Source organism: Pundamilia nyererei, unplaced genomic scaffold (assembly GCF_000239375.1).
Source record: "Pundamilia nyererei isolate P.nyererei 1_Seehausen unplaced genomic scaffold, PunNye1.0 scaffold00068, whole genome shotgun sequence".
Classification (NCBI taxonomy): Eukaryota; Metazoa; Chordata; class Actinopteri; order Cichliformes; family Cichlidae; genus Pundamilia; species Pundamilia nyererei.
The window spans coordinates 40,474-51,507 of record NW_005187469.1 but is presented as its reverse complement, the minus strand read 5'-3'; the positions used below and the strand labels follow the sequence as shown (position 1 = coordinate 51,507).

The window sequence follows — 11,034 nt, the reverse complement described above, 5'->3', positions numbered from 1 at the left end:
GACTCCCTTTGTTTAGAAGATCCACTTTCCCGATATATACCTGCGCTGTGTTCAATGCCAGTGGAGGGAAAGAGGATAGTATCACATTTGAAACCAACATACATGACAAAATTAAAGGTATGTTTTATTACACACCATTATGTTCCACATGTTTCTTGTTAGGCCCGCTGGCACTATCCTACTGCTCACCGTACTGTTCAGTAATTTCAGCCAAAGTATATCTGTGCTGTGTTCAATGCCAGTGGAGGCAAAGAGGATGAGATCACATTTAAAGCCAACATATATGACCTATTTACAGGTATATTTTTTGCGATCCCTGCAATATGTTTTGCGAGAATCCACTTTCCCGATGTCTGCGTTTTGTTAAACGCCAGTGGAGGAAAAGAGAATGACAAAACATTTGAAATGCTAGCACCATCACCACTAACACCTCTTCCAGGTATACTTTATTGCAAAATATTATGCACCACATGTGAGGCACAATCTGATATCATAATCTCAGAAAACATGCACATGCCCAGAGTTGGTAGGTGTGGGTGAACTGCTCGACTGCGTGGGCAGGGCAAACCCACACATCCCATATGGGCCTCAAGTGAGTTTGCACATACAAGGTCCAAAGCAGTTTTGCCCTTTGAGGCTCCCAAGAGGGAATTCTGTGGACACCCACAGTTAATGACAAAACCTGTGTGGAGCCCATGAATCTAGCTTCTAATTTGGGTCCTTCATGTTCAAGTTTTCAGATGGAATGTCAGGAGAAATATCTGTCTCTTAAAAAGATTGAATTTGCTTTGGCAGTTGAAATTACAAGTTTACAGCGCTGGACCTTTGCAGTGCAGGTTTTATACTACGACTAGTACAGTCAGTAAATTTAAAAACATTAACTAATTAATCATACAGTTTTCTGTAATTAATCACAATTAATCGCAATTACTTGATCAATAGCCTGGTTGCAATTACATTTTTTCAGCTTGTAACTGACATTTATGCAATATAATGAAGTAAATGTAGAATAAACACAAAGAATGCATGCTTAAATTCAAAGAGAATTTGAATAGTTTTCTTCAATCTTTTAACACAGGTAATTTACTGTGAAATATAACTTTTAAAAACCTATATACTAATAGGTAAGTAAACAGTAATATATAATGTATATTAGTGCTGTCAAATAATTAAAATATTTAATCAGATTCATCACAGGGTTACTCTGGATTAATTTTGATTACTCACGATATAGCATTCATTGTTATTCTATATTAATCGCATTTCATTTTGCATGAGCAAACAGACTCGAGAAAAAGGGGAAAATATACGCAATTAACATTCAAGTTAACAAAAAACTCTTTAAACATTTAGCTACTCTCTCTCTGTCTCTCTTGGGGAGGCATTTCCAGTCCTTGAAACGAGGAACCATGCTATGTAAAGCGTGTTTTCTCAACGTTATTAAAAGGTCTGCAGTTTGTTGCAATCCACTTGGCATTGTGTCAGTCAATATGTTTGCGGTAGACTTACTGAGTCCCCGATGCTCCGTGAGTGGTTTGTCGCAAGCTGGGTGACGCACTAGCCAAAGTCCTAGCAGCATCCCCGACTAGCGTCAATATGATATTTTAAGCTGGAAGTGCTTCAGTGAAAAGAAAATTCCTTCTTGCACAATGTGCATAATACTTTCTATCGGTTGATTGTTCCGTCTTGTTATTTGTTTAATACTCAAATTTCCCATCGAGAGGGCCACTGTGCGTTTATCGTCTTCCAAATTGAGTTGATGGGTTCAGCTGCTCGTCACTACCAGATCTACTGCCCATTTGCGCATGTGCCAAGGTAACTCTACTTGGACAAACTGCCCGAAATGCGTTGAGAGAGACATTTCAGAGATTTTGAGTCATTCTGCACTCCAGATGCGCTAATTTAATCACGCATTCATTTGCGTTAACACATTGATTTTGACAGCACGAACTACGACAATAACAAAGATTATTATGGCTATCTTGCTCCCACACGGAGGTGGCAGTCTGCTGCAAATCTTCCTCTGTTCAGTCTGACCTCGCCTCTGTCTGCTCCTCCTGGAACCTGAAAGACAAAACAAAAAACAACCCCTGCCGAGCCTTGATAATAATATTATCTTCTACTGATTCTACGGTCTGGTTCAGGATATCTTGCTCGGCCTCTCTGACACAGAGACTTGTAGAAAACCATTATCAGTGTGTATGTACCATTGCTGCAAAAATCTACGTGTCCCTGCAATATTTCAGCCTAGTCATAACACCAGACGAAGCTCATGACCCTCAAAACACGGAGTGCCAACTCGTTATAAGCACAATTGCATTGTGCATAAATAAAATAATTAAAATAGCTTTATTTAATAATTGAAATCCTAACCCTAACAGTCCCACAATACTAGATCCCACAGGTGTGCCCTATTTTTTTCTACATCTGTAAATAACAAGAAAAAGACCAGATTGGTTAATGCTTGCTGTGCTATGGAAAATCCCCCCACACATACATGTTTTACTGTTTCTGATGAAAAGAATTTCAGGTTCTCTTGGTAACTATCCCAGGCACTCACCTCACAATCTATAATTCTATTATCTGTCACAGTACTGCAAGTATTGCCTGCCCTTTGTCTTTTCTACACTCTACTTCTACATGATTATTGTTTTAAAAAAAATGTTTTAAATGTTCAATTTGTACATTAACTGTCTCTCTGACAGTTAAAGAGAAATTGAATGTAGTTCACTATAGTATTACAGGGAGACAAAGAGTTATCATGTATTCCTGTGTTTCACTATTTTTTTGCTTTTATTTCTTTTATTGGACAAGACTCAAATAAGGTAGAGAAGAACAAAATAGTTGTCCCTCTGGTGGTCATTGGTTCACTGATCGTATGTGGGCTGTTGATCTACGGATGGCGATCTCGAGGTGAGTACATGCTCCTCGTTTCCTACCTGATGGATTATACCTCTTTAAATGAACTGTCTTCATCATATAGAAACTAGTTCATGCATTTATTACTTCTAGGCTGGACGACTGTAATTCATTATTATCAGGAAGTCCTAAAAACTCACTGAAAAGCCTCAAGTTAATCCAAAATGCTGCAGCAAGAATGCTGACAGGGACTAGAAAGAGAGAACATATTTCTCCTGTTTTGGCTTCCCTTCATTGGCTTCCTGTTAAATCCAGAATTGAATTCAAAATCCTGCTCCTCACATACAAGGTCTTAAATAATCAGGCCCCATCTTATCTTAATGACCTTGTAGTACCATATCACCCTATTAGAGCACTTCGCTCTCACACTGCAGGCCTACTTGTTGTTCCTAGAGTATTTAAAAGTAGACGGGGAGGGAGAGCCTTCAGTTTTCAGGCCCCTCTTCTGTGGAACCAGCTTCCAGTTTGGATTCGGGAGACAGACACTATCTCTATTTTTAAGATTAGGCTTAAAACTTTCCTTTTTGCTAAAGCATATAGTTAGGGCTGGACCAGGTGACCCTGAATCCTCCCTTAGTTATGCTACAATAGACGTAGGCTGCTGGGGAATTCCCATGATGCATTGAGTTTTTCCTTTCCAGTCACAGTTCTCACTCACTATGTGTTAATAGAGCTCTTTGCATTGAATCATACCTGTTATTAATCTCTGTCTCTCTTCCACAGAACATCTTATTGATTTCCATCTCTCCCCCCAACCGGTCAAAGCAGATGGCTACACCTCCCCTAGTCTGGTTCGGCTGGAGGTTTCTTCCTGTTTAAAGGGAGTTTTTCGTTCCCACTGTCGCCAAAGTCCTTGCTCATAGGGGGTCATTTGATTGTTGGTTTTTTCCTCTGTATCTATTATTGTACGATCTACTGTACAATATAAAGCGCCTTAAGGAGACTGTTGTTGTGATTTGGTGCTATATACATAAAATTGAATTGAACTGAATAGAAAAATAAATGTAACTATCCAGAATAGTTGATGTTGGAACATATTTGACATTTTATTTGTTTGACCAGCTGTTTAAAGACTCAGTTACAATTTAACTTACCTTAAGGTGCTTGGTAGATGTATGCACTGTAACATTAAGAAATGCCACTAATCAACACATTATTCACCTGTTATTCTAGTGTTAATATTGCCATTCGTAATTTTAAAGCAAAGAAAGTGGGATAAACAGTGGTGAGTGGCTGTAGTTGTTATATGTGGTCAGATTCAGAAAACTGTTTTCAAACTTTAATGAGATGCTTAAAGACTGCTTTGAGACCACTGACTGGCAGATATTTGAGGATACAGCTGATGGCAACATTAATGAACTCACAGACTCTGTCAATGGATATATTGGAAAATGCATAGACGATATCATCGCCAAAACCACCGTCTGCAAATAGCCAAATCAGAAACCCTGGGTAAGTAAAAGACATTTGTGCTAAGCTCAAGGTGCGGACCTCTGCCTTTAACTCAGGGGATGCTGATGGATAGAAAGCAGCCAGGTATGGAAGTGGGAGTCCAGTTACCACAGCCTTTATGCCCGGCGACCATAGCTGGACTGGGCATCGTGCAGTGACAAATGCCCAGTAGGCCGATGTGATTTTTCGTTTTAATGGGCCGATGTTTTGGTTTGTTGTTTGTTGTTTTGGGGTTTTTGTAACGGTATGAACAATGAAAGGTGGAGAATTGGCCAGATGCTGGCCGATGTGTAAAAATAACTCAGTTGTTTGGTGGTGGCTATGGCGGAGCTTTCAGAGGCCAGCAGGTGGATGAGAGACAGGGGAGGCAGGAGGAGGAGAGACCCAAGGCGGCCCCCGGTCCGAGTGTCAGGTGAATTGAACTTCAGGTAAAAAGTTATGACCTGCAGTCTATCTGGGTCAGATATAAACCAAGTTTAGGTGGAGTTTATTTTCGTTGCGTTGACTTTTTACAGTCAGTTACAATAATGCGTACTAGCTAGCATGACAGAGTTTCTATACAGCTGGGGGGGAGTTGCCAACCGTCCTGTAAAAGACGGAATCGTCCCGTAAAAGACGGAATCGTCCCGTAAAAGACTGAATCGTCCCGTAATTAGAGAAAATATTACGCGTTTCGTATTGAGCTGAAAAGGAATGCAGTTTGTCCCGTACTTCAGCTAGAATGGGAAAAAAACACAAAGCTGGAATTTTTCTGCATCTTTACGCTGCCAGCTGCCTCTTCTTCTCTCATTCTCTCCCCTCAAATTTAATTTTCTGTAAATTGCACATCTCTCGTGTTTGTAGGCCACCGTATAACGATAAGAATAAGAACATGCGTCAAAATATGTATAAGACAACCAGGCATACCCTGTATTACTGTGATTTATCAGACAGGCCACAAGACCTTTATTCACTTAAACTCTGTAATAAAGAATAAAGTAAAGTCTTGAGCTAAAAAAAACATCTTTGAATCAAGCCAAGATCAATGAGAGAACCATTACAGCCAAGTCATTTACAAACAATCACACCAGACTAGAAATGCAAGACTTCTGATTTCACTTGGTTGAGTGAGGAAATGTTTGTGTACATATAACACAGTTGTGTTGAGTCCATGCAGTTATTGTAACTCTTGGCAGTTTAACAGCATTTATTCTCACTTTAGCTTCTCATGTTTATAATATATCTTGGGGATAGCACCACGTTGTTATGTGTTTATGTATGTGTGTCAATCTGTGTGTGTTGTTCTCAAATGTTACCAATGGAGCTTAATGATCTGTTTATGGTTTTATAATCCTTTACAAAATATAATACGTTTACTTAGACAATGATATGCAGAACTATCTGAGACTGTATGTTTGATGTGTGGTTTGGCAGAGCAGTGAGGAAATGTTGGCCTTGCTGTTATTGTACTTTCTGTTTAAATCAACATTTAATTGTTATTTTGGATTTTTATTGCAATGCATTTGTTATTTTTTTTAAGCCTTAAGTGTCTTTGTTTTTTGTTTATTTTCGTTTTGTTTTTTGTATATAAAATTAAAATTGTAAAATGTCATGTTTCAAAACAGTTTATAAGAAAACAATTCAGAACATTAAAAAATGCAATGTAATGACTATAAAGTTGTACAATAAAACAAAAATGTGTTGCCAATATTTGTTGAACCCTTGTGCTTTGTTTCATATTATATGTATATTGTGCCATATAATTTATTTTAAGCGTAATTGAAGGTGTGGGGACCCTTTGTAATGTAAAGCTCACATGCTTGTTCAAAGTTAATAACTAAGTTTAAAACTAGGGCCACCAGTTTCTACTCTGGTTTAAGTTTCCACATCTGTTTTAAATACTTCTTGCAGCTGGTATCTGAAAAAGCACTGCATTCCTGTTCAGTTCTTATGATTGGAGCATACGTCTTTAGCCAGCATGCAGAATAATTGTGATATGGTACTGTTCAAAATTATCTTAGAGCTTAAACTTGTGATGATATCCTGTTCCAGTTTTTTTTTTTTTTTACATTCACCTAAGTGACCAGCTGTTTACTTTTTACTAAGCTAAACAAGTTGCTCATTGTTACTGCTGCTCTTAGAGGTCAAGTTGTGGTCTACAAGCTTGTTTCTTTGCTCTGTGCCTCCATCTGTGGTGAAACTTGACAATCTGTGGAATCAGCAGTTTAAAACTGATTCCCAGAGTGTGCCAGAGATGAAAAGGAACTTTCTAAGGAAGACCAGCAGTTTTTGATTGAAGTTTCCAGTACTGCCAAGCTACTTAATGTTCAGTATTACATTGGATTTCCATTTAAAGATTTAAAAGTCTGCATGCCAGATAATAGAAGTGTTGCTGAACAATGCCTTCAGAATCTGAAGAAAAGCTTCATGTCAGATATAATCTGTAAAGGTTATGAATGTGAGAGTGAATGAATAGTGGTATTGTAAAGCGCTTTGGGTGCCTTGAAAAGCGTTATATAAATCCAATCCATTATTATTATTATTATTATTATTATGCAGAAAAAGTCTCAGACAGAAACTTGGAACGCAATGATGGCAGGAAATGATATTTGTCACATCATGGTGTTCTGCATCCACAAAAAATTAGAGTGGTGTTTGACTGTGAAGCAGAGGAGTGTCACTAAATAGCCAGCTTTTAGAAGGTCTTGACTTGACCAGCACATTGATCAGAGTTCTAACAAGATTCCATAGAGAACCTATTGTCATTGCAGCAGACATTAAATCAATTAAACGTTTAAATGTTTCACCAGGTTAAAGTGCCAGAGGAGGATTGAGATGTGTTAAGGTTCCTTTGGTGGCCCGCTGGAGACTTCACTTAAACAATGGTTGAATATAGAACGACAGTACATGTGTTTGGAGCAATATCATCTCCCAGTGGTGCAAATTTTGCACTAAGGAAATGTGCTGAAGATCATAAACTACAGTTTTACCTTCAAGCTGTGGATACCATCTTGAACAACTTTTACGTCGACAATTGTCTCAGCTGCCACAGAAGAGGATGCAATAGCTCCCTAACATGAATTCTATGCAATATGCTTGAAAGCTGGCTTTCTACTCAACAAGTGGATAAGTAACAGTCGTAATGTGTTGGCTGTAATACCTGAACCTAACAGAGCAAACGAAATAAAGGGTCTAGACTTGATGCCTGCCCGTAACAGTGATGGGCTTCCAAGGGAAAGAGTTTTGGGTGTACAATGGTGTGTTGAGCCCAAAGTTCAGAATCACTTTGGAAGATTGACCTTTGACATTGACATGGGATCTTCTCTCTCTCATGGGATCCAAGCAGGAATGGGACACAAAAGCAGAGTCACTGAGGCAGAACATGAACTCAAAACTTCTGAGCTTTATTTGCTGGATGAAAGGCAATACAAAACTAAACTGGGAAAGTTCTAATAATAATAATACACTTGTGGAAGCATAGAGAGAGACACACAGCCATGAGGGAGGGCGTGATACCAAACTGAGGGAGACCCTGACATAAATACACAGGGGGACACAGCTGGGACATGTGAGCACACGGGGAACACAGCTGATACAAATAGTCATAACGAGAAAGGGGAAGAGCAAACGCCATGTGACGTATACTGATGGGAGAATATCATAGTTATACGGGAAGTACACGGAGATGCTGACTGGAGGGGGAGAGAGAACACGGAGGAGCACGAGGGAGAGAGAGGACATGACGAGCTGGGGAACATAGATAAACATGACGTAATAAAACACAAGGAGAAACACGGCACAAGAACTCACACAATTAAATAAATACAGATGCCCACAGGGAAACACAGAGAGCAAAGACACAAAAGGGAATCTAATAAACAAAAGCTAAACAGAATAACCAAGGGACTACAGAATCAACCCTAGAATAACACAGTAAACTAACATAATACAAAATGACAAAAAACACAAGAAACTCAAAACACTGGGTTAAAAGACCTAGGACCATGACAGTTTATATTTCAAGAGATAAAATAACTAGTTCCTCTTTGCATTCAGACATCCCTGCATCTCTGTGTGGCTGATTTAAAAACAGGTGAGTATCCAGGTGAGTATTTACCATAAGCCCCAGCGGCCGACACTCCAAAGATAAGCACCTCAACAGCAGCGCATACAACAGACTGACAAGCTTGGCTTTCACCAAACCACTGAGACAGGACAGGTGGACAGGATGGAGGGACAGTTAGGACATTTATAAGACATTACAGCATCAATTTTAAAGAGAAAATGAAGCCATAACAAAGATGTTATATTCATTCACATATATCCAACTTATGCAATCTCATACAAAGCCTCTGCCACAATTTCTACTGGTACCATTTACTTTTTTGCTAGCACTGTCCAATAGGTAATATTTTATATTGGCTGCTGAGGTTATTGTGAGGGCAGTAGAGTATTTGCACTGAAAAATGCTCTTAATATTTACCCCAAATTATTAACCTACATGACAAAAAGGAAATGCAGAGATCATGTAAAAGCAGAATTTGTGTCAAGGCTCTTATTGAATTTAATTACACTGTGCAGGTGTTCCTCATGAAGAGGATGGTAAATATATGCTGATAACCACATGTTTTAGATAATAGCTTGGGACCTTTTTGATAACAAACACATTATCTGAAATCACTGACAAGTATACTAAAATACTCATATATTCGCATGTTAAGAAGAATGATTGTCAGTGAATGTATTCTGTTGGTTTTCTTATTAAGACAGAACATGTGATAAAGTATTTCAGAGCTTAAGTTCACACATGATGATCCACGGATATGACAATGTTAACTCTTCAAAGATTCGGGTGGCGATGTCCTTAGCGTTCAAGCTGTTAATCCACCGAACCAGTCAGTTGAGTTTCTTGCCTGAAGAAGATGACTTGGATCTCCATAGAGCCGAGCTGACAGAGGAAAAAGCAAGCACAAAACTCAGAAAGCAACTAAAAGCCAATCATCTAAATGTTTGTCACAATCCATTTTGTTCATCGTCTTGCTTGTGTTTCATACCAACAGACTACAGAGCGAAAGCCAGTTAAACAACTGCTACCAAGACCTTTACACAGAACTATGGTTTCAATGCATCTTTTATAGATGACTCTTCTCTGTCGTGAGGGAATATAAGAATCAAACATTTAAATTACTTTGTCATACTTATCTTCAAGCTAAAAAATATTGAAGACTTTGATTATCGGGGGTCAATCTAGCAGTAATGTAGTTGGTAAACAGACTAACTCTTACATAGTGCTTTTCTACTCGAGCACCCTGCCTCCTGAGCTACAGCCATCCCATTGCAAATGTTGTTGTTGTTTTTACGTGAGCTTAGAATAGAGGCACAAACATTTTGGCATAAGTATTCTTCAGTAAAACTGGGAGTAGTGAAGTATAAAGCAATAAAAGTCCAAGATGTAAAGAGAGTATAAAGAGCTCCACAGAAACACATCTACTCTATTTGGTGCTCACTGGCGCCCATGTTTTTTTACACCTTTGACCCTCTACAGAAACGGGAGATTTTACAGTCCCCTGTCTCCTCTTATAGGGTCATCTAGAGACTGCTCCTTGCCTCTTCTCCCATCCTCATATACATGATCAAGAGGCTTCACTACCTGTGGGATTCCCCCACACGGGGTGTCACTCGCTTTCTCAGAGGCGTAGCTGCGTGTGCAATAAAGTTAAAATTCGGGGCTCTTCCACATGTGTACCCTTTAAATGACCCAAAAGAGATATTACAAAACAAGTAACCAATATTATAAAACAAAAAGACATTTCCAATACACAAACCATACAGGAAGCTGTGCTCGCTGTCTTTCCTGTCTCTGTGTATATATACTCTGTGGTTTGAAAAAACAGCCAGTATATTTTGGCACTGCTGCAGCTACGATATCTCTCTGGTAGTATGTCCATTTACTTTTCTTACATGTACTTTTTAAATGTAGTGTACTTGTAATCCTCACAAGACCAGCCAACAGGGATTTTTTAAAGCATGCCTCTTTGTTTGACTTCCTTGTTCACATACTGGCCCTGTGGTTTAAATTAATGTCATTTTAATATTTGACATGTGTCTCACATAGTAATTCCATAACCTGATATTTAATCAGTGACATCTTTCTGATGGACAGATGTCTATCTTGTTATATTTTTACACCCTCTGTTCAAACAGTCTTTCTCTTTCATGAAAGACAAACTCATTTTGCACATTTCATGGTTTCAAGGTGTGAAAATGGCTAGTGGTGCATTCACACTAACCTCAAAGCCAAGTTTTACATTGTGTTACATGCATAAAAACATTTGCTCCTGATAACCAAGCGAATCAGCTAAATTTCAGGCAATAGCTGAATGAAGTTACTGAAACATATTTTCAGAGCTTGCAATGAAACCTGTGATGTTTAGAAGGGATCAGGAAATCTGAGGTAGCAGCAAACAGGTAGAGTCCAGGAATAAAGTTAGAATTCCTTATATTCTTTGTGTGTGTGTGTGTGTGTGTGTGTGTGTGTGTGTGTGTGTGTGTGTGTGTGTGTGTGTGTGTGTGTGTGTGTGTGTGTGTGTGCACTTGCATTTGTTAGACCTTTACTAGTCTTCAAAAGATAGTATTAATTAACTATAATAGATTTATCTCCATCTCTCCAAATCCCAGGACACA

The 11,034-nt window shown here is 38.8% G+C and overlaps 1 protein-coding gene across 1 annotated transcript in view; it reads left to right on the top strand.

Moving 5' to 3' along the window:
- The window catches only part of LOC102215651 (uncharacterized), a 51,930-nt gene that overhangs the window by 3,252 nt on the left and 37,644 nt on the right, over nucleotides 1-11,034 (top strand). The gene's annotated exons all lie outside the window — the stretch shown is intronic.